The 8,385-nt window shown below is 34.5% G+C and overlaps 1 pseudogene; it reads left to right on the top strand.

The window, feature by feature from the left end:
• Positions 1-884: 884 nt before the first annotated feature.
• On the top strand, positions 885-5,155 carry LOC131030029 (leucine-rich repeat receptor-like serine/threonine-protein kinase BAM1; annotated as a pseudogene).
• The last annotated feature ends 3,230 nt before the right edge of the window (positions 5,156-8,385 follow it).

Here is an 8,385-nt window from a genome sequence, read left to right as displayed (position 1 = left end):
ATAAGGTGGAGGAATTTTGAGTGTTATTTTGTGTAAAATGTGAAACTTGTAGAATGTTTGTATCTTCGTGGAGTTGAATATGTATGTGAAATTTCAGGTCAATCATTTTGCCATATTATGAGATATAGAGTTATGCATTATGTAAGATAATATGTAATTGGTACTTGTTCAGTAAAATGTTATCAAAATTTGATGATGTATATATATTCATATATTCTATTCTATGTTGACTATTTCAATTGGTTGTTCTTAAAAGGATATCCAATCCTTAATTACATCATTCAAAATCTTTAAAAGATAATGCTTCTATAATACTATACACTTGGAGGATGAATGAGTATGATGTAAATTAGTGGACTTCTAGATATTTTAAGACCCATGAGACATATGATAAACTTAGATATTAGAAGACTCATGAGACATAAAATGATTCACATTTCCTTGAATGCTCATTCTAAGAGATACGGAATCATGCATTAAGTAAGATAATATGTGATTGCCCATATATGTCCATTGCTGGAGGTTTAGACATTACATTTTCCAAGTCCTTTAAAGTACTTATTGATGCCGTTATTGAGACGTAAAATGATGACACACTTTCCGTTGAATACTCATTTTAATTCCTATTTAGATTTACTAGAGTAACTCTTATTCCTTATTTTCTGTTGTATTATTCCGATCGCACAAACCAATTTTATCATTTTATTATCTCATCTTAAGGTAGAAGCAATCTACGTAAAAGGAAGTTTTTTCAGATTTTATTGTTAGTGTATTCTGCTGTCTCCCATTTACAGTAAACAAAATTATTTAAATTCTAAACATGAAGAAGATGTTAGGTTGCAAAATACGATAATGGCTATGGAATTTGGCAGCCACACGTGACTGGTGGAAGACTGTAATTTCTGACATTTTGCATAAAATAGCATGACAGGAAGATTGTACTATAGACCTTTGTTTCGTATGAATAGAATTGACTGCATTACTAGGTCAACAGTATCAGAATAAGGGTCTATTGTCCACGTAAGCCCATGAAAACATTTTCTAAAGAGGGAAATGGCTAGGTTGCTTCACCTGAAGCCTATTATAAGCCAGCCAAGGTTATGCCTCCTCAAGCTTCCCCAATAACCTCTTTTATAAGTTTCTTTTCATACTAGTGGCGAGTATCTCCTTCCCACCATGTCAAAATATCATAGATTTCCCTTTACTTTCATCTTGCTGGTGTTGCTAGTTACCGATGAAGCAGGGGCAGGGGCAGTTGCAGTAGATGGTTTTTCAAGGCTATCTGGCGAGGCCCATGTCCTGCTTTCCCTGAAGAAAACAATTGCTGTTGCAGAAGGCTCGCCAGATGTTTTGAGAGACTGGAATGATGAGTCTAAATCGAATTTAACTTCCCATTGTTGGTGGAAGGGGGTCCAATGTGATAAGTCTTATCAAGTTGTTGGACTTACAATCTCCCATATGAATTTGAACGGCTCAGTTTCACCTGAAATTGGGAAGCTACGCAATCTTGTGAATCTCACACTTGCTTCCAATAATTTCACTGGTCCTTTACCTACTGAACTCTTCCATATTCCCACACTGAGAACCTTGAATCTCTCCAATAATCTCTTTACTGGGAGCTTCCCCTCCAGCATTTCCCATTGTAAGGACTTGCAAGTCCTAGATGTTTACGACAACAGTTTTGCAGGGCCATTGCCTGTTGAGTTGAGTGACCTAAGCAAGCTGCAACATGTGCACTTGGGAAGCAACTATTTTTCTGGCAAGATCCCACTTGAATATTCAAGGCTGGGAAACTTGAGATACCTGGCACTGGGTGCAAATGACCTTACTGGGACAATCCCAAGTAAGTTTGGCCAAATTGTTATGTTGGAACAGCTCTACCTTGGCTACTATAATTCTTACCAAGGAGGGATTCCTCCTGAGCTTGGCAAACTCACAAATCTTCTTGTATTGGATATGGCAAATTGTACTCTTTCAGGGCCTATTCCTCCTGAGCTAGGAAAACTAAGGCTACTGGAAACCTTGTACCTGCAAGTAAATACCTTCTCTGGCCTAATTCCTTGTAGTTTGGGAGATCTGTCAAGCATCAGATATCTGGACTTGGCTGACAATGATCTTACAGGCCATATCCCTGAAGAATTTGAAAGGCTGCACAACTTGAAGCTGTTGAATCTGTTTAAGAACAGACTACATGGAACTATTCCCTCTTTCGCAGCAGAGCTCCCTAACCTTGAACAGCTTGGGCTATGGAAGAATAACTTCACTGGCCAGATTCCGCGGAATCTAGGTAAGAATAGCAGACTCAAGCACCTCGACTTCTCCATCAACATGTTGACTGGTCTGCTACCCCCTTATCTCTGTAAGAACGATGAACTTGAATCTCTTATTATGCTACAAAATGTTTTGTTTGGCCCCATTCCCAAAGCTCTAGGCAACTGCAAATCATTAAGGAAGACGCGTATGGGACAAAATCTCTTCAATGGTTCAATCCCAGATGGCTTTCTCAATCTTCCCTTGTTGGAGATGATTGAACTTAATGATAACCATCTAGCAGGAGGCATACCCACATCCATTTCTATTTCTCTGAAATTAGAACATGTCAGTTTATCCAATAATAGACTGAGTGGCCCTCTTCCCCCAGCAATAGGTAATTTGGTTCATTTGCAATCCCTTCTGCTAAATGGCAACATGTTTAATGGTAGTATTCCAAGAGAGATAAGTAGACTTAAGAAGCTGTCTGAAATAGATTTGAGCATAAATCATCTGAGTGGGAATATTCCTCCACAAATCACTGATATGCAGAATCTCAACTATCTCAATATCTCTAGAAACAATTTAGTTGGGAACATTCCAAAAAAAATCGAAGGTATGCAGAGCTTGTTGTATGTAGACTTGTCCTACAACAATCTGTCTGGTTTGGTACCTTAGATTAGGCAATACGGTTTCTTCAATGCATCTTCCTTTGTAGGAAATCCAGGTTTGTTTGAACCTTATTTAGCTCCAGCTTACAACCAATCTTCTCAATCCTATAGGAAAAATAGTGCATTTATGTCTACTACTGCTAAATTGCTTCTGGTGATTGGGTTGTTGATTTGCTCTTTGGCCTTCGTTATTCCTGCCATTTTTAAACTAAGAACCCTGTGGAAGTCAAATTCCTCAAGGACCTGGAGACTAACAGCTTTCCAAAGACTCCATTTCTCCTCTAAGGATGTGCTAGGCTGCCTCAAGGAAGACAATATCATTGGGAATGATGGTTCTGTCATTATCTATAAGGGTTTAATGCCAAACGGAGAACAAGTTGCTGTAAAGAAATTGCTAGCTGTTGATAGAGCCAGAAAGATGGGCAGAGGCAGAGGCTTTTCTCCTGATTATGATCATGAATTTAACACATACATTTTGACTTTAGGGAATGTTCGGCATCGGAATATAGTGAAATTGTTCGGGTTTTGTTCGAACCGGGAGACAAATCTACTTGTCTATGAATACATGCCCAATGGAAGCCTAGAAGAGCTACTCCATGGCAGAGAAGGCGAGTACCTGCAGTGGGAGATAAGGTACAAGATTGCCATAGAGGCTGCAAAGGGCCTTTCCTACCTTCATCATGACTGTTCTACACCTATAGTGCACCATGATGTCAAGTCCAATAATATTCTCCTCGCCTCCAATTTTGAAGCCCGTATAGCAGGGTTTGGACTGACAAAATTCCTTCAAGATTCTGCTGCCTCAAATTGCATGTCTTCCATAACAGGCTCTTATGGGTCTATTGCTCCAGGTATGCCTTATTTTAGGAAGTTCAAATTTGATTTATAATGACATTCACATAGGTAAGCTTTTCTCTTGCAGTCTACTAACTTTTCTCAGATTTTCAAATAGATTTATATATGCGTTTTTTTGACACTCATAAAGATTTAGAGGAAGATCAAAATAGGTATGCTTTTCTCTTGTACTCTACTAACATAAGTCACATAAGTCAGCTCGTGGGATTAAGTAGAATTTATTTGTCTGTTGTTGCTTCTGAATTTGAAAAAAAGAGTATTTTTGTACCAATGTTTCGGATCACATTCTGTGATTCATCATCAGGATGGAAGAGAGCATAAGAAGATTAAAACACTCACTGTCACTCTGAAGATGAATCATAGTATATGATCTGAAACGTTGATGCAAAACCACTCACACGATTGAATCCAGAAACAACAGACAGTCTCATGAATTATAGAAATTTACTAACATGAAGAATTTATTTCTTCCTGTTCCCTCCTTTTCTAGATTTATTTGCTCTACAATGTACAGTCGATTGATTGACATACTTCAATCATTTGAGATCATAAAATTAATTTCTTTCTTCCCTCCTTAATCCTTTTATTTAACAGTTTTTCTGTCTTAACATAGCTTCACTCTTGGTCACCACTGAATAACAACATTTTCAAGCATTGATATAATTCTTTTATGCATTTGTTTTCTTTATGTAAATCATCTTTGAATGTGTCCATTGGCATCCTATTTTGATATCAGAAGAGGCCTGCACCCTTCAAGTCGATGAGAAAAGTGATGTCTACAGCTTTGGAGTTGTCCTGCTAGAGTTAATATGTGGGAGAAAGGCAGTTGGTGACTTTGGGGAGGAACTGGATATTGTTCAGTGGGTAAGAAAACTGACTGGTTCTTTAAAAGAAAGAGTTATGGAAGTCACAGACAGGAGATTGTCCAGTGTCCCTTTGCAAGAGGTGATGCATGTTTTTAATATTGCAATGCTATGTTTACAAGAGCGCAGTGAGCAAAGGCCAAGCATGAGGGAGGTTGTCCATATGCTTACTGATTTCCCAAACACCAAATCCCTCAAATAATAACTTTGCCTGCACCAACCAAGATGAAGAAGAGGAGCTCCAGACTCAATCTATCATATAGAAAATCCATTCTCTTGTGTGTGCTGATCTGTTCATGCTACTATTAATAGTAGGCTTGCATTAGTCAGTAATAAAAGAATGATATAGAAAATATAAATTTGGCTTTGTAAGGTATGTTTGTTACGCTGACTATATTTATAAGGAATTGAGAGGGTGCACATCTTCTGACAGAATTGGGATATTAGCAGCTTAGCTGTGAATAAATTTATAGTTATTGTATCTATGTTCTCACCAGATCTACAAAGTCTCCTATAGAGGTGAATATAGATAGTTTATTTTATTCTATGTAATGTTTTCTTTTCTCTTATCTCCATAAAAAAAACTATCAACAAACCTCTCAGTTAAATAGTTTGCATACGAGAAACAATTTAATATGTGACTAGTTTACATAGTTTAGGTTGTTTGTTAAGTAAATGCATAATTAAGTAGGAATTATTTATATATTTTGGTTGTGTTAGAGCATTGTTGTTCTCTTGGTTGGCAATGCATAGTGTTTGAATCTGATTTCCAGATTGTGGTGACTTTATTGAACCAGCAGAGCTGAGATGGTGTTAGTTGGCAGCTTCAAAAGTTTATCCGTCAGATTCGTTCGCTCTGTGAGTTTTTTGAGTCAATCATATTCTTGGGGAATGGAATGGGGTCGCTGACTATCTAGCCAAATGGGCTTCTAATTTTAGGGAGGGTTGGTCTATTGAGGATAGGGGACAACTCTCTCCAGATCTCTAACTCGTGTGGAATCCATAAGTATGGACTTGAACTTAATTGAGGTCTACAACATGGAGTTGACCCTATATTTAAAAATTTTAAATCAATTCCCAACTAAAAGATTAAGTCAACTTACTCCCTATTAGCAAATTAGTTGTTAGCTTGAACATTAAATATGTGGTTTCTATGCTACTTTATTTTATGAAAGGACAAACCATAATTCATGTAATCAATCAACCTAATCTAGCAGAACTTTTATCTAATTATCACATCATCATTTAACAGCCATCTTAATGCATCATTGCATGTCCTTTGCTCAGAAAACTTCAAAATTATATAAGCAAATATAGAATTAGATTTCCAACAAATCTCTTAAAGACCATGTTAATCTTGGTGCATCTAAGTCATCTAGTTTCTATTTTATAATATTTTAGCATGATCATTTCAAGTTTTCAAGTCCTCATTACATTTGATTAGAATAGTTGCGTTTAGCAATTGATTATATTATCAATCCCAACACATCACTAGTTTTTAATAGAGCTTTTGTTGGTTGGAGATTATCTCAGGTTATCATAATTGGCATTTACATTTAGATAGCATTCAAATAACCCTGATTTACATCATAGTTTACACATAGTTGTATGTAGAAATTTGAAACTTAAGAAAGAATAGTTATATCTTTTCATATTTTTCCTTTGGTGAATCTACTTGATTTTCACTTCCACTTCTAACAACCACTTATATACAAGTTTAGAGAAAAATATCTTTATCTATACTTTCATTTGATGAACCTAGTTGATCATACTAGTTCATCTATATCAAGAGTTCAAAAATTTCATTGATAGATATTACAATCCATGATAATTTTGTATTGTATCTGCACTTGTCTTTTGATAGTATTATTACTATCATTTGTAGACTCCATTTCTTATCTTCATACTATTGTTGTTGACCTTCATTTCTATTTTTATCATCTTAGAATTAATAATCTTATTTTAAGTCTTTCATCCACCCTAAGCCATGTTTTCCATGCTCCTATGCATACTAATATTAGTGAGTCCATCTTTTGCCATAGGTTCCTTTCACCAAACCACACACCCTCATCCAAATCCTCACTTTTCTAAGTGAAATCCTTTTGCCAACTTATTTGACCATGTGGCATCTTTTATCATTTGTCCAACACTATCCAAATGTTGTAATCTTATTTTTACACCCACATTCATTGACTCTAATCCCCCTAAAAATACCATATTTGATAATCCTATCAAAGTAGTCACTCAAATAAAAATTGCATATTTCTATATTATATAGAAAAAAAAACTCATGGATTGTATTCAATCCTTCATTCAAAAAGTCCAAAACAAAATTTTCTTTTAAAGAGAAGTATTTTACATTAAAAAATAATTAATGGCTATAAAAGCCATCCACAAAAGTACAAACTCCCAGAGGCATATTTGGGCTAGATTCAATCCATGCCCGTAACTTTGACAAATTGGATCCCCTACACATAATGACTTAGCCAAAGGTGACTTTCTAGATGTATGCTTATTCAAATTGTTATAGTTTATTATATTAATTTAAAGATGCCAACATCTATGTAATCCAACGTATTTCCTTTAATGATAAGCATCCTTTTATAGGGTTAGGTACTCTTCATTCAAAGGATTGTGAGGTATCATATTCTTCATTGTTGGATGGTAAAATCACTCCAATGATGTTCTCCCTCATGTTGTTCTCATAAGGAAAATAGTTTCCTTATGTATGCCTAGTCATTGGGCTTACATACTCAGATATTTTCTTGAAATCTAATATGATATCTCTATTCTAATATTTTTAACAACTTATACTTCCGATTTTTTCCCTTATTTTTTATTTTCTTAACTTCTTACCTTTTGTGACTTTGTGCATCCCCCTCCATCACATTATAATCGTAGATTTACAATACTCTTTGAAGTATATTTTCCTTATCTCAACTATTTTTTTCTTATTCATAAAAAAATGTCCATTCTATTTCATTATATACATGCATATATTTTGTTTATATTAACATTTGTCAAAGAATATTTCAACTATCTGTGTGTGGGAAACCTTATTTCATTTAAACTCATCTCTAGTTGATAGGATTTTTATTCCTTATCTCTCATTATTCTTTACTTGACTATTACATGATTGAGTTAAAGAATCATAGTCGCTAATTTAAATAAGTACATGGGTGCATAAAAATTATATTTAATATATTATTTTTTCACTCTTCCAATTCATTGAATCCTATAGTTTTAAAATAATAAATTGATATATTTTACTAGGATTCTTATGATCTACCCTTTAACTACTCATAAAGTCTCCATAAGAACATATTATCATGTCCAAATAGATGATTAGCATATAACATAGGCATTATCAAACATGTTACACAGTACTGAGCCACATAAAATTTTATAAAGACAAAATTTCCTAATCCTAAATTTCTTTCATTTCCTAAATTTCAATTTTCTAGATGGCTAAATAAGTTTTTAATTTATGTCTATTTTAATTGCAAGAAAAATGCTATTATTATTTGCATTATTTCTCTTTTTAATAAATTCCCATGGAAAACATATGTGAAGGATGAATAGAAATAAACACCTAGTGGGGTCTATTATATGAAATGAAAATCACATGTTTTCTTTGTTTGAATTTTTATATTAAATATATATTTATGTATTATTACATTCTTTAACATATGTTATGTTTAAATTTTTATGCTCTTCAAATTGAGGCAAATGGAATAGTAGATATT

Source organism: Cryptomeria japonica, chromosome 7 (genome assembly GCF_030272615.1).
Source record: "Cryptomeria japonica chromosome 7, Sugi_1.0, whole genome shotgun sequence".
In the NCBI taxonomy this organism is placed as follows: domain Eukaryota; kingdom Viridiplantae; phylum Streptophyta; class Pinopsida; order Cupressales; family Cupressaceae; genus Cryptomeria; species Cryptomeria japonica.
This window is presented reverse-complemented; position numbering and strand designations above follow the sequence as displayed.